The 21,376-nt window shown below is 39.0% G+C and overlaps 1 protein-coding gene and 1 pseudogene across 1 annotated transcript in view; one reads left to right on the top strand and one right to left on the bottom strand.

Moving 5' to 3' along the window:
* LOC138163249 (histone-arginine methyltransferase CARM1-like) overlaps positions 1-21,376 on the bottom strand; it is a 269,638-nt gene that overhangs the window by 170,642 nt on the left and 77,620 nt on the right. The gene's annotated exons all lie outside the window — the stretch shown is intronic.
* LOC138163035 (NADH dehydrogenase [ubiquinone] 1 alpha subcomplex subunit 3-like) lies at positions 6,069-8,697 on the top strand (annotated as a pseudogene).

The raw sequence follows: 21,376 nt of genomic DNA, 5'->3' as shown, positions 1-21,376 counted from the left end.
AGGTTCTGCAGATAGCCAGACAAAAAAAGAATGTTTCTACTCTCAAGAAGTTTACCTTCTGCTGGGGGAAAACAATATGCTTGTGTGATGCTGTTTGGCCGGAACATATATTTTGTGTAAGGGACTAATAATTCCGGAAAGTATGATCTCAGGACCATAGAGCTACAATTGGAAAGAATTTCAGAGGCCAGCTAATCCAACTTCCTCACTTTATAGATGAGATGTCTAGTGGCTTGTCCAATCTCATTTAGACCCAATTGTAAAGGCCTTTAAATGCCAAACAGAAGAGTTTACCTTTTATTTTAGAGACACTGGTATTTATTCAGCAGGGGAAGAGCATGGTCAGATTAAGGATATCTATTTAGCAGCTATTTCTGGGATGAATTTGAATGTTGGAGAACAATTAGCCACACAGACCAACTTCTTTCTACCTTTCCAGACTAATTTCACACTATTCCCTTTCATGAGCTCTATATTCTAGCCAAAATCGCACATAAGCTGTTCCCTTATTTGTCCTGAACTCTCTTACCTCCATGACTTTATAGTATCATATGCCCCCATACCTAGACCACACTCTTTCATTTCCAGCTGTCAAAATCCTCGTTCAGCTCAAGCAATGGCTCCTTCATAAAGTATTCCCTCATTCTAAGAGCTGAAAATGATCTTTCACTCTTCAAGTTTTCTTGAAGCACTTGGTATCTCTGCTTAGCTCTATTTCACTCCACCTAATGGGATTTATTTGTATATGGCTATCTCTTCTTGCTATTCCCTGGCAGATTACAAATTTTCTAGGGAGGGGACCAAGTCCCTTCCCATGCCTAGTGCCTAGCATTGTGCCTTGCATAAAGTAGATACTTAATAAAGATGAGTTCATGATATTTCACATTGCTTAACCATGTTAGGCACAGAGTGTTTGCTTAATAAATGTGTTGAATTGAATTTTCAAATTAAACCTTTCAAGACTGGGTTAGACTACCTTTGGGAAATCACATAGTACTTCTAATGATCCCTCCTCCCTCCAGCTTTTCCTGAAACAAAGGCTCATCTTTTTAACATCAATATTCTTTTTAGTGATGCTGCCTGGCTATGAGTCATATAGTAGCACAGTCTCCAAAGAATCGAATTTGCAGGTCACCCAAAGGACAACAGAGAAAGTGGGTGTGAGCAGGCTGCAACACATTACTAAGGAGAAATGATGTGAGAGAAGTAGTGTAAAGGGTGTCAGAGAAATGTGTAACAGGAAGAGAAGGTGGGCAAGTCAGGCAGCAGAAAGCAAGAGATAAACAATGCACAGTCCATTACTCCATTGGTACCCAAGCAACATCAAGAAAACTAGAAGTTTTCTATCATGTCAGGTGGAATTCCTGTGGAGGATTTATGGAAAGCCTAGGACAATGCTCACACAGGTTAAGAAGGCATTGATGGGTTGCAATCTGTACCACTGAAGTGAAAACCTTTACTAATGAGACCAGAAATCCATCTTACTGGAATAATGAATTCTTGTCCCAAAAAGAGTGAAAGGAAAAGGAACCTTGAGGGTTTTACTGGGTGATGAAACTGATCTAAATTCTAGGAAGATAATCAATCAATACCTCTTGGCTCTCTTCACCTGGCATTTGTGAATTTTAGGCCAATCATTTTTGACTCTCCAATCCATCAAATTGGCTATCAATGAGAGAGCTTTTATAAATTATTATGTTACTTTCCCTATAGTCTACAATTATCTTCATATGGAATTTGACTGTAATTTAAGCAAAACTATATCCTAGAGGGATATAGTTATTTTCTCCTCCTAGTTTTGAAGCTCTGTAAGTTACCCCCTTGTAGACACTCAGTTTCATGTATTGAAGGCTGTTGGCTGATCACATAAAAAGATTAACAGATAATCAGCCTGATCTAGAGGAAATTCTGAGGCATCTTGGATGGATCCTCTCTGGAAGATTCTTGGAAGAAAGTAGATAAGAACTGCATGGGATGAGAAGGCAGTTAACTAGTCAGTGAGTAAGCATTTATAAAGTGTGCCAGGCATGTACCAAGGACTAAGCACTAAGAATACAAATACAAGTGGAAAGGAGATAGTCCCCACCTTCCTAATGAGGAAGATAACACACAAAAGGAAGTTGAAAAGGGGGAGGGGGAGGAAGTACCCTTTATGAAGGCATGATGAAGTCTTGAAGGAATGAATCATGGTGAGAATTTAAGACATGGTTGACCTGAGGCCCTCCTTAAATGGAGGTTCTGGGAGGAGTCATCCAATCAGAGGGAGGGCCCTAAGAACAGAGGTGTGAGTTCCAGGACTGAAGTGATCTTCAGACATTTCTGGAATATACTGGAGGGATCAAGAGGAGGGCAGCCTGGTGGAAATGAAGAGGAATCATACAGTCATTGAAGAGTTGGGATAACTGTCCAGGTGAGAATTTACCTGGTCCTACATGATGGGGTACCTGGGGTCTAAATCAATTTGTAAAACCAGTTTGTACAATTGTAACTGCAATTTGCATTGTAAAGTTGTAATCTGTAAAATCCCTTTCCCAGCCTCAAACTCTGCCCTTTCCCCCTATCCCTAGGCAACACCTTGTGACTCCTTTGTTCTTACTTAATCTCTTCACATCTCCTCCAGCCTGGCTCAAATACTCCTTTGTCCTTGCCTCACGTCTCCTCGGGTCTGTCAGCTCTAACCTTTATCTATGCACTGAGGTCCCTTCCGTCTGGTCAGCCCTGACAATGGCAGCCCTACCCTTTAAAAGTAAAAGCATGTACCCCTCTCACTTGCAGGTCCCCTAAAGACTCTTGCCCGCTTCTTACAGAAGCGTAACAATAAACTTCTACAACTCTCACTCCAATTAAGCCTGAGACCTTGAATTCTTTTCAGACGCTATTGCAGGTCTTCTGGTCTTAGATAAGATCAGAATTCCTGCTGAACCTAGAGGGAGCCATTCCTCATCACTACACAGAAAGTAACTTGCTAGCTTCACAGTGAAAAGGAGTAAGGATATCTTATAATCATGTCAGAGGGGTATTTTTTATTGCTCTGCAGAAGGTATGATGGCAGAAGGCATACAGGTGTGCTCAGTGATGGAACAAAGTTCCTTTGGCTTAAAGAAGCCAGTAACTGACATTTCTAAAGGTCAACTCAATCTCCCTCTCCTCCTCCCCACCTTTTCTTCTTTCAACTTAAGTTTTGCACAGCTTAAGGGCATTTATTTTATAGAAAAACAAGCAGCTGCTGGGATGTAAGTTCTCATTGGGGTTTTTTTCCCCCCAGGATGGATGAAGCCCTTCTCCAGTCCCAGACCAGAATGAGAAGCTTTAAGAATAGACCCCTACGATTTCACCAAGTAATAAATCAGAATACAGAGAGAAACACTCAGTCACCTCTTGCCTTTTTGCGGAACGGAAGAGGTTCACTGGAAACCTGTGTTCTAAAAGTCAAAGACACAAACAAGCACACAGGGTATTCTATGCTGGTGCATACATTAAGCCAAGTTGTGTGGTTTAGTATCACCTAATGTTATTACCTTCCAGTTATTTGGAATGGAAGTATAATAATGCATTCTCCCTCTCCTCCCTCCACCTCCACTCTGCTCTAATTGTTGACTTTTGAAAACGGTTGGGTGATGAATTGAGGAGGCAGCTTTAGTTTCTCCCGTTAGCAAGACTGGACCATCTTAGTTCAAAACTGAATTGTCCTTTAAAAATATACAGCACTAGGGGCGGCTAGGTGGCGCAGTGAGTAAAGCGCCGCCCCGGAGTCAGGAGAATCCGAGTTCAGTTCCGGCCTCAGACACTTAACACCCACACACACCCACACACACACACACAAACTAGCCGTGTAATCTTGGGCAAGTTACTTAACCCCAACTGCCCTCCAAAAGGCAAAAAAAAAAAAAATATATACTTTACAGGGGCGGCCAGGTGGCTCAGCGAGTAAGAGCACTGGCTCCAGTGTTGGGATGACCTGAAGATCGAATTCGGGGCTCAGACACTCAGAACCACACCCAGAAATAACTGGCCGTGTAACCTTGAGCAAGTTACTTAACCCTGATTGCTTAGCATTGACACAAATTCGGAATCAACATTTTGTCTCTCACCCTCAGGAGAATTAAGGAGCAAATTATAGGGGTTTTAGCAAGAGGGACCCTAGGTGACCTAACTAGATCAGAAAACGGAATGTATATATGGAAGATTTACCTAGGGCTCTCTTTATCTATTCTTCTTTCTGAAGGGCAGAGCAGTATCCTAGATGGTGAAGTTCTTTTCCTTTTATCTTTGGCTTTCTGTCAAAGACTGCCTCCCTCTCTCCCTCAATCCCTCTCTTATGGATCTAAAGTTTATAGATGGTTCCATGTCAATAAACCTAGAAGAATCCTAGAAATACTGACTGATAAATTAATCCCTTTTTTATTTGCAGGAATGCTTGTGTTTGTAGCTTTTGGGGTTACTGTTATGATTACAGTTTCAATTTCTAGAGTCATTTTCTATACAATCACCCAGTCAACAAGCATTTATAAAATGCTCACTATGTTTCAGGCACTGTGCTCAGTTCTAGGTATACAAAGATAGGCAAAGACAGAATCCTTGCCCTCAAAGAGCTCACATTTTAATAGGGGAGATGAGAGCACATGCAAACAACTACATAAAGTGAGATGTCTACAGAGTAGATAGAAGGTCATCTCAGAGGGAAAGAACTGGGGGTTCGGTAGACTGGGAAAAGTTTCCTGCAGAAGGTGATATTTGAGGTGTGTTTTGAAGAATGTCAGGGATGCCAGGAGGCAGAAGTGAGAAGTGAGAGCATTCCAGGCAAAGGGGACAGCCAGTAAAAAGGCATGGAATAGGGAAAGGAAGAGTTAGGACATGAATGTCACGTGCAAAGAACAGCAAGAAGACCAATGTCACTAGATCAGAGAGTAAATGGGCCAAATAGAAACTAATGACTTCATGAGACACATGAGACAATGAGAAATATTTTTAAAATTCAAGACTGAAAAAAAGTGGAAGAAAAATTATATTATTTCATTAAAAGAATGATCTGGAAAACAGATCAAGGAAAGAAAGTTTAAGGACTGCCAGATTACCTAAAACCATGCCCTTTCAAAAGAGCCTAGACATCATATTCAAGAAATTATGGAAGAAAACTGCCCAGATATCTTAGAACCAGAAAGCAAACTGCAAATAGAAAGAATCTACCAGTTGCCTCTTAGAAAAAAAACTCCAAATACAAACTCCCAAGAAATTTACTGCCAAAATCCAGACCTTCCAAGGAAAGGAAAAAATGTTGCAAGTAGCCAGAAAGAAAGAATTCAAGTACCAAGAAGACACAGCCAGTATCATGCAAAATTTAGTAGTCAAAGGAACAATAATACAATTGTTCTGCAATAGTATTCTGCAATGCAAAAGATATAGACTTATTACCAAGAAAAACTTACCAACAAAACTGAATATAATCCTGGGGGGGGGGGGAATGGACCTTAAATGATGGAGAACTTTGAAGTATTGCTGATCAAAAGACCAGAGCTTTGTAGAAACTTTGAAATACAAAACAGGAGTCAAGAGAAACATAACAAAGTAAATATAAGCAAGTCATCATAAGGGACTAAACAAGGATAAACTGTTGATATTTTAAGATAGGAAAATGATAATGGGTCCCCTCAGAATTCTATCATCAGGAATCAGAAAGGAAGTCTAATTAGACAAAGAGCCTGGGAGTGGGTCTGTTATGTTTTGATGATTCTAAAAGAATAATGGAAAAGAAGAGGTAAAGGAATAAAATATGGAGATAAGGTAGAGAAAAGCTGGGGAGAACTCTCACATGACTAGGGAACACAAAAAGTCTATACAAACAAGAAGGAATGGGGTGAACCTCACCCATCTCAAATGACCAAAAGAGGGGAAATAAATGTATACAATTAACAATAGAAATACATTTCACTCAACAGGGAAACAGGAAGGAATGGGGAAAAGGGAAATGAAGGAATAAGAAAGAAAATAAAGGAGGTCTATGCAAAACAAACTCTAAGAGTAAATATTTAATGGAAACTTAAGAGAAAAGAAAGGACTCATGATGAAACATGCTACCCTCCCGCCCAGATAAAGAGGTGTTGGATTCAGAATGCAGATTTCTTTTTGGACATAGCCAATGTAGGAATTTGTTTTGCTTAAATACATATATATGTTGTTGCTTTATCAATAGGGTCAAGGGAGAAGAGGAGAGAAGGCAAATTTTCATTGACTGAAAACAATTTTTTTAGAGTATTAGTTTTGACCCATCTATACTACTGCTAGGGTTATAACATAAAGGGATCAAGTAAAGAGGAAATAGCAGCAGCTAGGTGGTGGAGTGAATAGAGCACCAGCCCTGGAGTCAGGGGGACCTGGGTTCAGATCCGGCCTCAGACACTTAACACAACCACTAGCCATGTGACCCTGGGCAAGTCACTTAATCCCAATTGCCCTCCTAAAAGCAAAAAAAAAAAAAAAAAAAGAGGAAATAGTCCTATCATCATAGTAGTTCTGTGGTTCCAAAAGAACTTGAAATTAAGGGAATGGTTGCACAAAATGTGGAATGTTCAATGGAATATTATTGTGGTATAAGAAATGAGGAAAGAATGATTTCAAAATGATATGGAAAAACTCATATGAACTGGTGCACAAATGAATTGTGTACAACCAGAAGAACAATTTGTATGATCACATAAACATTATAAAATGAAACAATTCTGAAGACTTGCATGAACTGATGAAGAAAGAAATGAGTAGCCAGGAGACCATTTTATAGAATATTATTCAAAACTGCAAAGACAAATAACTGAAAGCTTTAAGAACTATGAGCAATGAAATGACCAATCATGATTGCAAAGGACTAATGAAACTTGCTACCTCTTGACAGAGACAGAATGAACTCGGGGTACAAAATGAGACTTATATCTTTGAGACAGTCAATGATAGAATTTGTTTTGCTTGACCAAACATATTTATTATAAGGATTTTGTTTTTCTTTTTCTAATGCAGTGAGTGTATAAGGGAGAGAAAATGGTTTTCTGTTTAAAATAAAATAAAAATTTTTAAAAGAGCAAGCATCATGTGTAGTGAGGATAAGCTAGAAGTCTTCCAAAGAAGGTCACCATTATTATTCAGTATTGTACTAGAAATGCTAGACGTAGCAATAAGAGAAGAAAAAGAAATTGAAGGAATTAGAATGGGCAATGAGGAAACAAAACTATCACTCTTTGTAGATGATATGATGGTATACTCAGAGAATCACCAAAAAAATAGTTGAAATGATTAATAACTTCAGCAAAGTTGCAGAATATAAAATAAACCTATATAAATAGATGGCATTTCTATATATTACCAACAAAAAAGAGCAGGAAAAGATAGAAAGAGAAATTCCATTTAAAATAACTGAAGATAATATGAAATATTTGGGAGTCTCCCTGCCAAGACAAACCCAAGAACTATACAAGTACAATCACAAAACACTTTTTCGCAGAAATAAAGACAGAACTAAATAACTGGAGAAATATTAATTGCTCATGGGCAGGCTGAGTCAGTATAATAAAAATGACAATTATAACTATATTAACTTATTTATTCAATGCCATACCAATCAAACTACCAAAGAATTATTTTATACAGCTAGAAGAAATAAGAACAAAATTCATCTGGAAGAACAAAAGGTTATATAAATATAAAGGGAACTAGTGAAAAAAAATATTAAGGAGGTGGTCTAGTAGTACCAGATTTCATACTATATTACAAAACAGTAATCATGAAAAAAAAAACCTAGTACTGACTAAGAAAGAGAGTGGTAGATCACTGGAATAGAATATGTACATAGTACACAGTAGTAAATGATCACAGTAAACGATCGTTTGTTAAAGCCAAAGATGCAAGCTTTGGGGACAAGAATTCACCATTTGACAAAAGTTGCTGGGAAAACTGGAGAGTAGTTTGGCAGAAAGTAAACAAAGACCAGCATCTAACAATGTATAGCAAGATAAGGTCAAGATGAGTAGAAAATTTAGAAATAAAGAGCAAATAAGCAAATTAGGGGGGTGTGGAAAATTTTACCTGTTAGATCTATGGATAAAGGAAGAGTTCATGACCAAACAAGAGATAGAGAAGATCATAGAAAGCAAAATGGATAATTTTGATTACATGAAATGGAAGTTTTGCACAAACAAAACCAATGCAGTAACAATCAGAAGGAAAGCAGAAAAGTAGGAACTTTTTTTTTTTCCTACAAGCTTCTCAGATAAAGTTCTCAGTTATCAAATATATAGGGAACTGAACAAAATTAATGAAAAATAAGAGCCATTCCCTAATGGATAGTCAAAGGATATGAATAGGCAGTTTTCAAAAGAAGAAATTAAAACTACCTATGATGACATGAAAATGTGTTCTAAATAATTATTGATTAGAATAATGTGAATTAAAACAACACAACAGGCAGACTGGGCCAGTTCCTGAAGGAGGCCTGGGTCAAGTTGCTGGTGCTAACTATGACCTTTGCCATCTGGCACCATGGATCTGCTCATATCTCCCTTAAGCCCCTATACCAAGTACACAGGCATGATCAGCCGAGCTGCTCCTTACAACTACCTCGTTCCTGTTCAAGATGATGGCAACATGCCTGACGGCCCCGGCCATCCTCAGGATCCCCAGGGTCCTTCCCTCCACTGGTTGAAGAATCTGTGAATTCTTCATCTGCTACCTTCATACCCCCCCAAATAAATGCCCTTTTCTTTAAAAAAAGATGAGAAGGAATCCAAGATATAGTAGAATTTCACTTTGCAACAAGGACTACCTCTTCTTGTGAGACAGATAAAGGAGGAATAAGACTTCTGAGTGATTTGAGATGAGAAGAGAATCAATGAATGTCAGCAATTTTTTCGGAGTATTTAGCTGAGAGTGTGGGGGAAGGGGTGCCCTGGAAGGCTTGAAGAAGGATGAAAAGCCTTTGGAAAAGGCTCTATGGTGGGTGGAAGAGTGAAGTAACTAGGCAGGTGTAAATGAACTGCCTTGCTGCAGTCAGAACTCAGCTGAGAATCTGTAATATAAATTTGTAACACAGAGTTACAGCTTTCTTGAGCTAGAAATTTCCCTTGAACGTATGTGTCTGAAAATATTTTTTTTTAATACAACATGTATCCTCTGTGAAAGTCATGTCTATTTTATTGAATAAGATTTATCATATCACAAATCTGTATCTAACTCTTCCTAAAAGGCTGCTAGATGGAAAGGAGATCCTGGAGCAGTGTTCATAAAAGACTAGAGAAGACTATGGAATAGTATCTATGTGTTGATTCCCAAAGCTAAACAAAGATTGCTTCTAAGTTCACTGTCCTTATAAGTAACCTGGCTGCAAGTTCCCTTAACGGGGGGGCTCTCCTCTTTAGGTTGGGCTCTTGGAAGTGTAGGGATGGGCTGCTGGGTAGCAGCAATGCCCATGTAGTGGAGGTTTATAGTCTAGCAACAAGAATAAATTTCACTCAAGCATATGGTTATCATCAGATAAGTTGTCTTGCCTGGGAGTCTAGCACTGGTCTCTATGAACCACATTAGCAATACTGGCCAGGAAAAACAAAAGAAAAAGCATAGATATGCAATCATGGCATAACATGGCATTATGTCTAGGGTGCTGTACTTGGAGTCACAAAACCAGAGTTTGAGTCTTCCTCAAATACATATTACCTGTGTGACCTGGGTAAGTCATTTAACACTCCTCAGTTTTATTTCTCTCCTTTACAGATTAGAGATAATAATGGCCACCTACCTCACAGTGTTGTAGAGGTGGTTAAATGAGATAATATGTATATAAAGCATTTTATAAATCTTAAAGTGCTATGTAGACGTTGGCTAATATTATTACTATGGCTAAATCTTTTTCTCTCATGATGTCATAAATTCCCCTAGCATCTGAAGCATATTTGGATGGATATCAGAATCATAGAGTCATATATAGAGAACTGGAAGGTACCTTAGAAGTCATCTGGTCCAACCCGATCATTTTTGAAATGAGGAAACAGACTGAGATTAAGTGACTAGCCTAAGGTCATATAAGTAGTATCAGAATCAAGACTCAGATTCTCTGAATCTAAAGTAGGGACTTCTTCCAATCTTGTGTTATTTCAGGAGACTGGGTTATAGTCTTCAGAGGTACCCCTGGAAGTCCTTGATCTACCCTTTTCAATTTCTCCCTCCTAGTTCTTTCTCTGATGCCTATTAATATGACTATACCTCTTTTATTCTTAAATAACACTCATTCAGTCCCTTCTATCTAACCATCCTATATCTCTCTGCTTCAAGGCTAAAATCTTCAGCAAGATATCTATATTCAATACCATCACTTCCTTTCCTCTCACTTTCTTCTAATCCTTTAAAATTTGGCTTTCAAACTAATTCAATCTGAATTGTCCTCTTTAAACTCTCTTAATTGTCAGACCTAAAGGCCCTTTCACAATTCTCATCCTCCTTGACCTTTCTTTAGCTTTTTGAGACTGTTTATCACCTCCTCCTGGATATTCTCTCTTCTTTGGCTTTTGTGATACTGTTTTCCCCTAGTTTTCTAGCTTCCCGTCCAACTACTCCTCAGTCTCTTTTGATGCTTCTTCAACCAGGTCATGTCTGCTAACCATGGGTATCTCTTGATGCTCTGTTCTGGGCCTTCTTCAGTTCTCTTTCCATACTATTTCATTTGGGTGAGTTCATCAGTTTCATAGGGCTCCATTATCTCTATGAAAATGCCCTAATTCTCCCATGCTCCAGTTCCAAGGTCATTCAACAATCATTTATTAAGAGCTCTGTGCTGGGAATAGGATCACCAACTACTTTTTAGATATCTTAATTTGGATTTCCTGTTGGCATTTCAAATTCAATGTTCACAGCATTCATTCAAAGTTCAGAGAACTCATCTTTCTTCTTCCCAGATCCTTTCCTCTTCTGAATTTATTATTATAGTGGACACTACCACCATCCTCCAGTTACCAAGGCTCACAATCTTCGTGTCCACTTCAAATCCTCATTCTCACTCACCATATATATCCTATCCATTATCAAATCTTGTTTACAATATCCCTTGCATATGTATTCCCCCTTCTCTTTATTCACACAGCTGATTGGTATGAAGTATACTTGGATAGATATTAGAATCATATTTAGAAAAAGGTGGGTAATAACAGCTGCACAGTTGTGGAAGCTGGTGACTGGGACACCTATAAGTCCTTTTTTATTTTTCTGGGGCACAGAGAGGTGAAACTCAGCATGAACACACAGAACTGTGTGATTGTGTGTGTACATGGGGAGAGGGAAGGAGCAGGAAGCAGGGGTTGTTTGTCCAGTAGTAGTGCTAAAGACAAACCTCACAGGAAAAAAAGAAGACCTCTACCCCATCACTACCATAATTTTACTTAATTATGTGTTTAAAAAATTGCTTGAAGACTTTATTTGCTAAATTTTTTATATGAATTTTATAAATGCTTGTGACTGCTCAGGCAAACACCATGGCAATAACTATTCACACTGCAGAGTTCCATTGTTATTCCTGTCTATCCCACTGCTTACCATTACTCCAACCTGTTTAGCTTTGGACCACCTTCATCTACCCCTTCCTTAGGACTGAGGCTTTAGAGGTCATAGAACCCCAAATTTTCATTCGATGAGGAAACAAAGGCTAAGAAAAATGAGCTGACTTTCACCAGGCCATTCACATATCTTCTTCAGCTAGAAATCCTTCACTGTTATTCCCTGTTGTCAACCACAAAGTAGAAACACAGTCTGACATTTAACGCCCTCTACCATTTAGTCCCATAAAATATTCCAGCCAAACTTAGTCACTAAATATATTTGAAGCTTTCCTTATACTGTGGCTTTTGTTTATGCTGTCCCATGATTTCTCCCCTGCCCTACACTCACTCTCATTCTGTCTGTTGAAACCAGCTCAAATTCTACTAATTAAGCACTCCTTGATCTTCTCCACCCCATGTCTGTATGAGAAACGTTTTTCTTTCTCAGTTCATCCTTTGGTGCACTTATGATCTATTTTTACATTGTAATTACTTATATACACATCTTACCTTCATTACCAGATTGTAAACTACTTGAGGGTAGAGAATATTTTTTAACCTTGCCCCTTCTCTATACCTAGCAGAATTTAAGTATGTGTATACTTATACAATTAGTTGGTAAATAAATATTTTTAGAATTAAAATAAATGTATTAAACGACTCCCTGTTTTCCAACCCACATTAGTGCGGAACTTAACAGCTGTTAAAAATATCATGATTCTCTGGCCTATGTGACCCACAGCATTACCATTAGAGTTAGAATAAATTTTGAAATCTCTTGATAACTCACATTTCTAATGCACACTAAGACTTACAAAGCACTTTCCTCATGACAACCATGTAAGGTAGGTAGGTAGGAAGGATGATGATGATGATGATAATGATAATTACCATTTATATAGTTCCTTAAGGCTTACAAAACACTTTACAAATATTATCTCATTTTATCCTCACAACCACTCTGGAAGAAGGAACAATTATTATCTCCACTTTACATATGAGGAAACTAAAGCAGAAAAGTTAAGTGATTTGCCTAGGATTACAAAGCTAGTGTCTAAGGGTAGATTGGAACTTACTTCTTCTGCATCCCACTCAGCACTCTATCTACTGTGTCACCTAGCTGCCTAGTACAAATATTTTGGATTGACTCTTCACTTTATAACTAAAGAGATGGAGACACCAAGAAGTTAAATAATCAGAACCAAAGCCTGAATGCAATTCTCTTGACTTAAGGTCCAGTATTCTTTGCATTGTACTGTTCTTCTTCCCTAGGTAAATTCCCTTGATAGATGAAGAAATAAGTGTTTGAAAGGTAAATGGATCAGCCAGCAGACTGGTTTTGGGCAGATAGCATTAGAACTCCCAGAACTGTGCTCATTCCATTCTACCACCTTTCTTTTCTTGGACCTTGTCTATAACACTCTAGCCAACTCTGCTTCTTCTTCTTCTTCTTTTTTTTTTTTTTTTAAAGCAATTGGGGTTAAGTAACATGCTCAAGGTTACATGGCCAGTTATTTCTGGGTGCGGTGCTAAGTTTTGATCCAGGTCATCCTGACTCTGTGGCCAGTGCTCTTACTCACTGCGCCACCTGGCCGCCCCTAAGCAATTGGGTTTAAGTAACTTGCTCAAGGTTACATGGCCAGGTATTTCTGGGTGGATAACTCTGCTTCTGATCATGGGTGCAGACATTCTTCTGCCTTGGATGGTCTAGACCAATTTAATCAGTTTCTGTCATGGTTCAAGTAGCCACCCATTACTCAAGTCTACTCTATCCTGTCCTTTCCTCTAAGGGTTTGAAGAGGTGTGCGCTCCATTCAGGAAACCTGTCATCTCTATGTACTTTCACTCTTCTCTGAACCTAGAGAGCACAATTCTTTACATACCCCTCAGTCTACTATCAGCTGTCTTTTTATGCACAAGTTTCATCTCACAAGCTAACCTTAAGATACTTAAGGCAAAGAGGACTGTCTTAAAGCCCCTTCAATTTACTACAATGTTTAGCAGTACTTTGTGTGTAGTGGGTCTCAGGAAATGGTTGTTGACTGATTCTAAACCAAAGTTTAATCATCATCTATTAAGCACTTAATAATATAAGACATTGGGGCGGCTAGGTGGTACAGTAAATAGAGCACCAGCCCTGGAGTCAGGAGGACCTGTGTTCAAATCTGGCCTCAGACACTTAACACAAAAACTATCTGTGTGACCTTGGGCAAGTCACTTAACACCAACTGCCCTTCAAAAAGCAAAAAAAAAAAATTAATATATGACATTATTCTAGGTGCTATACATATAAAGATTATAAATAAAAACAATAAAAATAAAAAGCATAGCCCTTATCCTCAAGGTTCCTACATTCTACTGAAGGAAAGATAAATTTTATATAGATACATAAACACATCTTTATCTGAGGAGGGAGAAAGTACTAACAATTTGGGAGGTAGGTGGTTGAAAAGTCTGAGCTGAGCCCTGAAAGAGGATAAGAAAGGTAAATGGGTTTCCCTGGTCTGATTCAGGATGTAGGGTCATGTTAGAGCTTCCCCTACCCCTTCCTCATATTGTAAATAACCCCAGGGCCAAGTGAGTTGGACTTCATCTTCAATGTACCACCCAAATCAGGGTCCTGGGATTGTGTGGCTGATGTCTTCCTACTCTGTCCCATCCTTGCCAATCTGCCTTTGTCTGCACAGCCTGTCTGTGTGATGATGAATTAACCAGCCATGATGAATTAACCAGGAAATGACAAAGGAGTAAACCAATTGGTACATAGGATTAGCATAATCATGATCCCCTGAAACTATCACCAAAAATGAAACTAATTTGTGGAAATCAGAAATGAAGAGACCAATAGAAGAGTAGTGATATCTCAAAATGCAAGAGATTCATAGCTTTTTAGACCTGGAAGGAAACTTGAATCACATCTCTGAGTTGGAAAAGAACCTGACAGCTAGCTAGTTTATTATGGACCTGAGTGAGAATTTCTCTGCAACATACCTAATATGTGGCTACCTTGCTTTTTTTTTAAGAACCCAAGGCCCATGCCATTTTTAGAATAGTTCTGACCATCAAAATAACTTTATCCTTTATCACAATCCTAAGTTTGCCTCTTTCCCACCTCTACCCATGGCTCATCTTGTCCTGATATCTTATCAATCAAGCAAACAGCTGGAGCCTGAAGACTTGCCCAAGGTCACACAGCTAGTTAGTGAGAGAAGAGGAACTTCACTTTTAAAAGAAAAACATACTTTGTCCAGGAGGAAATTAGCATATTTTCTGCCTATGTCTGTGGGTATTCTAATGACTTCTAAATACCAGCATGACCAACTGGGATCAACAGCCAACAGGGCAATACAGAAATGAAAATAACTGGGCCAGCCTCTGGATAAATGACCCATTTTAAAAAATGCTGATGAAAAGAAATCTACTAGAAAAACCTTTTCCATGCAACCTAATCACAGTTTCCAAGCTGGAACAGGTACTGAGACCTGAGCCCAAAGCTGAACCATGACCTCAGTATATCAAGAATCTACAATGTTATTAGTAAGTATGAGGTGGCCTCCCTCCAATGATAACCTTCTTCTGAAGTTGCTGTGCTTGAAAAATTCATCATAAGATGATAGATGTAGATCTAGAAAGGACCCAAGAAATTACCTAGTCCAGTCCCCTCATTTTACAACTGAAGAAAATGGCACTCAGAGAGGTTAAGTGATTGCCCAAGGACACATAGGAATTAAATGGCAACGCTGAGATGTGAACTTAGGGTCTGTGATGCCAAGTTTATGACTCTTTCTTTGGTACCATATGGGCTCCAAAACACTGGAACCAACCCAGTGACGAGCCTTTCAACAGTTAGCTGGCCTCCTCCTCAAAAAGAAGATACACAAGGTCCATTCATTGCTGGACCTCTACTCAAAATCCTTCCAGTTTGGTAGGACCTAATAGCTTCTGGACTCCATTGATGTGTCCTTAAGAAATCCACAGCCACATCTCCTTCCATGATAAGGAACCAGAAGAGAGCTTTCTGGTGCATTGGAAAGTGCTGCATTTGGAGTTCAAATCTTGACTCTGGACCTTTGTCCACCTCACTCAACTTCTCTGGGCCTCAATTTCCTCATTTATGAAATGAAAGTTTGGACAGGAAAGCTTTTCAAGTCCCTACCAGCCCCAAATCTGTGATCCTATGATTAGAAACAGTACTGTTATTAACAGAAATAAACTAAAATCATAAACTAAGACATAAAGAAAATTATTAGATGCAAAACTCAAGAACTGAACTAAATGCACAGACTCCAGCTAGGTGAGGCCTGAAAGGACCTCAGGCTTTAGAGACTGCAGTCCTTTAATGAGTGTTCCCCACTCCTTGATGGGAGGGTAGCAGCAGTTAGTGATGGAAAGTGGGGGCCCGGCTGGAGTAAGAGCAAGCTGGCTGTCAGAGAAACAGGATGCCAGCTGTGCAGCAAAGTAGGGCTGGCAAAAGCTTGGCCCTCAAGGGAAGACTGGAGACGGACTGAAAGTAAACAACCAGCTTCTGTGAGTGTATTAACTTCTCCCTATTGGCATAACAGCTTTAATGTGTCATAAACCTAAGGGTGGCCTCTGCTGGCTCAGAAGCAATTAAACTCTACAAACACAGGAAGGAGAGAAGTCAAGGAGGGTGACACAGGACTCAGATGTGTCAAAGGTTAAAGGAGTCAGCTCACTCTGCCTTTACTAAGTTTGCTGACTGCATTAAGTCTGGTTTCTTCACTTGTTGACACTGGAGGAAACTGCTCCAGCCAAACTGAACTATCCTTGGTATCTTCTGGATATCTTCTGTCTTCCATGATTTGATGACACAGGCCATTCCCCATGCTTACAATGTGCTCACTCTCTCATCTCTGTTTCTTTAATCCTTCCCTTCCTAGGTGGTACAGTGGATAGAGCGCTGACTCTGGAGTCAGGAGGACCTAAGTTCAAATCTGACTTCAGACCACTTACTAGCTGTGTGATCCTGGGCAAGTCACTTAACCCCAAATTCCTCATCTGTAAAATGAGTTGGAAAAGGAAGTGGCAAAACCACTCTAGTATCTTTGCTATGAAAATTCCACATGGGGTTATGGAGATTCAGACACAATTGAAACGACTCAAAAACAAGTTTCTTTGAAGGCTTAACCCAGGTGCCACCTCCTCCCAAAAGCATGCCCTCATCCACCCTACCATACCTTACCTCCCACTGAAACACGATCTCTCCCTCCTTCAATTTTCATAGGGCTATCGTATTTGGATAGCTTCTTTATCCCTATCAAGCTATTTCTCATTTAGTACTTTGTCTGTGTATGTGTATGTGCACATATGTGTGTATATCTATATCTTCCCCACCCCCAAGAATCTAAGCTAATTGAGTATAAGAATTGTTACTTTAATTTTTTGTACCCAAAACTTCGTGTGTGTGTGTGTGTGTGTGTGTGTGTGTGTGTGTGTATACTCAATGCCTGAACATACTAAATGCTTAAGAAATATTAAGTGAGACTAAAAGACTATGAAGGCAAGCAGGTCGAGGAGGGAAAATGGCACTCACTATATTTGGAGTCAGAAGGTCTAAGCTAAAATCCTAGTCCTGTTACTTGTAGGATTTACAATTTAAAGCAATCATCTAATTCAACCTCCCCCCTCCCATTTTACAGATGAAGAAACTGAGGCCCAGGAAAGGGAAACTGAGAAGGTAGAGCCCAAATAGGCAGTAAATGACAGAACTGGGATTTGAACCTAGTTCATTTGATCTCAAATCCAGCTTTCTTTCCATTAACACCACAATACTTCGGCAAATTATTTCTCCTTTCTGGGTCTCATTTTGCTCAACTATAAAATGATGATATTAAATCAGCATTTCTATGATCCCAGAAAAGGAATGCTTGTATTTTTTTTTTTTTAACATAAATCAAGCACACAAACACACAGCAAACACAGAATGGCCACTAGATGGCCTACAAAGTCTAGGTGTAGTTGTTTGCCACACCCCTTTGAAAATAAATATAGTTATTGGATTTAGCAGACTATATGTATGCTTGGAAAAGCAAAAGGTTTGAAACTTGGCTTTTTAAACTGCTTCCAAAATTCTATATGAGTCATCTTATCTATTAATCTTTGTATTTGGAGAAGCATAACATTTATGAGACTATATATGGGTCAACCTCAAGTTGAAGACTGTCCAGGAAGAACAGATTTATTTCCATGCATTTAATCAATCACCCAATAATCTGATTCTCAAGTCTACATGATACCCTCATATAGTGGAAAGAGTTAATAGATATGAAGACAGGGTACTTGAATTCGTACCCCAGCTCTACTATTCATTTCTTGGATGAACATGAGCAAATTGCTTCTCAATTTTCTGGGACTGCTTCAACTGTAAAATGAAAGGACTGAGCTACCTGCTTTATGAGGTGTCTTTGCAGCCCTCAATCACAAAATGTATTTAGCTGTAGTCCAAGCAAGCTTCTTTAGATGCTCCTTGACCATTCTTACACATGCATTACTATGTCATTCCTATACATGTATTCCAAGGATCTAGCATGAGGTTCTTCACATAGCAGATTCAATAAATATTTGTTGACCTGAATTAAAGCATCATAAGTAGAAGCAGCTTCAAAGCTCCTACTAGGTCAGTTAATACTAAGAACAAATAAGTCACACCACGGTTACTTGACTAAATAAGACTAAATCTCCCCTCAATGGTAAGAGTCTTTTAAACAGGACATTTTGTTTCCTTTCTTTTTTTTTCTTCTGAGTTAAAGGTTTGTTTCTTTTAAAAGACACACCCTATACTGAACTGACAAATGAATGAAGCCATGTGGCTCTGCTGGACTCAAAAGCCTGGGCTGTGGAAGAACATCCAGGTGTCTCCTCCAGCTCATTAATTTTTCTGAGTGCTTGGAACACAAACCTGCCTACCGTGCCTGCTTTAACACCCAAGACCCATAAGGTCGATGACAATTTTTAGTGAAATGAGAACAATGGCATAAGCATAAGTGCTAGAAAAGTGGAAAAAATCAATCAATTTCTCTATTTGTAAGTGTGGGGTGTGTGTGTGTGTGTATACACACACACACACACATATATATTATATTTCAGAAGATTCATGATTTAGCCACACATGTACAACCTATACTGAACTGCTTATCTTCCCAATAAGGGTGGGTGACAAGGAAGGAAGGGAATGAATCTGGAATTCAAAGTTTTAAAATCAAATATTCAAATGCATATATATGTATATATGTGTATATATATATATACTACTATTAATACTATTTTACATGTAATTGGGAAATAAGATATACAGGCACTGAGGCATAGAGATCCACTGGAAAAGTCGAAAGGGGTATGGGAGAAAATATGGGAGAGAGCAGATTAGAGGAGGGGATATCCTGTGGGACTGCTATTTTGGGGCGGTGGGTAGGGGAAAAATGGGGAGAAAATTTGTAACTCAAAATCTGGCGGAAATGAAAGATGTAAATCAGAAGTTAATAAAGCATTAGAAAAAAAAAGAAATATTGAAAACCAAAGTAGAGATTAATAAAATTGAAATTAAGAAAATTATTGAAAAAAAAAAGATTCATGATTTCATCACCAAGAGTAATCCCTTCATTGGTAGTGAATATAACTCATTCATGCTTTTTGATACTGGATAATTCTTGTCCATGTTCTTCCATAAATCCTCCATAGAAAATCTGTCCGGTGCCCTGAAGAACTTCCTCTGGGACTTTACCATTTCAACCAATCATTTATTAAATGTCTTCTATGGGCCAGGCACTGTGCTAGGTGCTGGGGACATAAGCACAAAGAATGTAATAATCCTTACTCACAACGAACTTATATTTTTTAATGGAGGAAATATATATAAAACATATAAAATATATTCAGCATAAAGTTAGTACATAAAAATAATATATATGGACACATATGCAGGCATATACATATACAAAGAAGAAAAATCCAATGTAGTGGGGAAGAAGGGAATGAACTAGCGCTTTGGGAGGGGTCAGGGGCAGCTTCATGTAGAAGATGGTGCCTGAGTGGCATACTAAAATAAGAGAGAGACTCTAAGGTGGAATTAAGGATGGAGTGTATTCTAGACATGATGAATGGCAAGTACGAAGGCACAAGGAAAAGAAGAGTGTCGATAATGAGGAACAAAATAAAGGTCTGTTTGGTTGGATTACAGTTCTTCCTCATCTCCACCTCTAAGAATTTCTAATTTGATTGCCTAATTTCTAAGTCGTTTCTTCCCGGAACAACTCAGGTGCTACTTAATTAAACGAGGTCTTTTCAGAGTTCCCTAGGTTCTAGCACACTCTATCTTGGGTAATAACATTGTATTTACTTATATGTACATGGCATTTAAAATACTGCATGATAAGACTCCAACTTTCCTTTCCAGTCCTATTTGACATTATTCCTTTTCACACAGTATGTACCAGCCAAACTGAACTACCAGATGTTTGCCAAACATAGCATGTAATTTCTGGTTTTCATCAGTTTCACACAAAGTCATTTCCATGTGGGCTTCCCCAGTTGATTGGACTGGATGACATTAGGGCTTTATGAGCACTTGGTCAGAAGCTCTTTTTGCCCAAATGCTAGAAGGGACCTCAGATGCCATCTAGTCTAATCCCTTCATTTTACAGGTCAAGAAGGGCCAGGAAATTAAGCAACTTGCCCAAAGTTACATAGATGATAAGCACTGGAGATAAGATTTGGACTGAGGTCTTCTGACTGCAGAAGCAGTGCTCTTTCTACTGAACAACATCTTGCCTCTGCCCACACTGCTGCTGAAGAGGTAGTGTGTCATAGTAGAAAAGTGCCCGTGGAGCCCCAAACACTGGGGTTTGACTTCTGCCTTCAATACACATTGGCTAGTCAGCTAAACTCTCAGTTCTCTAGGCAATTGTCTAAGGCTCTGATGGAGAGAAGTTTCAAAATTGCATTAATAGAGGGAGTTTCCCCATCTAGGAATTTTCCTATAGCAATGAAATCACTGGCCCAATCCTTGACCCTATTAATGTCATGTATCTAGCAAGTGTCTGAGTAGGATTTGAATCCATCTTCTTGACTCTGATTCCAGCACTCAAGCCACTATAACAAAATGACCAAGAACAAAGTCAGCTTTCAGTGTCATAGTATGGGATATAGTCTAATAGGGAGAGGTTGAAGATTAGGAGACTTAATTCTAAGAGGGGGAGTGAGGGGGCAGCCAGGTAGCACATCAAGTAAGAGTACTGGCCCCAGAGTCGGGATGACGTGAGATCGAATCTGGGCTCAGACACTTAGCACCCCCCCCCAGAAACACCTGGCCGCTTAACCTTGATCAAGTTACTTAACCCCAATTGCTTAGGGGGAGCCAGGTGGCTCAGTGAGTAAGAGCACCGGCCCCAAATCTGGGCTCTGATACTTAGCACCATACCCAGAAATAACTGGCCGTGTAACCTTGACCAAGTTACTTAACCCCAATTGCTTAAAAAAAAAAAAAGAGGGGGAGTGAGTAGGTCCTGAGTGTAAGGGGATTATTGAAGTGTATTGGAATAAAAGGACAGGGAAAAGTTCTAGGGTACAGACTTGTGGGCAGGTGTTGGATATACGTAAAAGGTTTGAGGGAATAATTGGATTAGATGGTGAACAGGTTATGCCCATATATTTATATGGACAGCCATATATTTATTTGAACACAACCATATATTGCCTAGCTTTGTTATGTAACAATTTCAGCTTAAGTTTCAGGAGGCAGGAACTAAGTTTTGTTTCTTTTGTATCCCACTTTTTCTATCCCATGTTTTGTGTCC

The sequence above is a fragment of the Petaurus breviceps genome, unplaced genomic scaffold (genome assembly GCF_028583685.1).
Source record: "Petaurus breviceps papuanus isolate PSGF00001 unplaced genomic scaffold, PetGlider_PUasm1.0 187, whole genome shotgun sequence".
NCBI lineage: Eukaryota > Metazoa > Chordata > Mammalia > Diprotodontia > Petauridae > Petaurus > Petaurus breviceps.
Note: the sequence above shows the minus strand (reverse complement) of the source record. Positions and strands in the feature narration are given on the sequence as shown.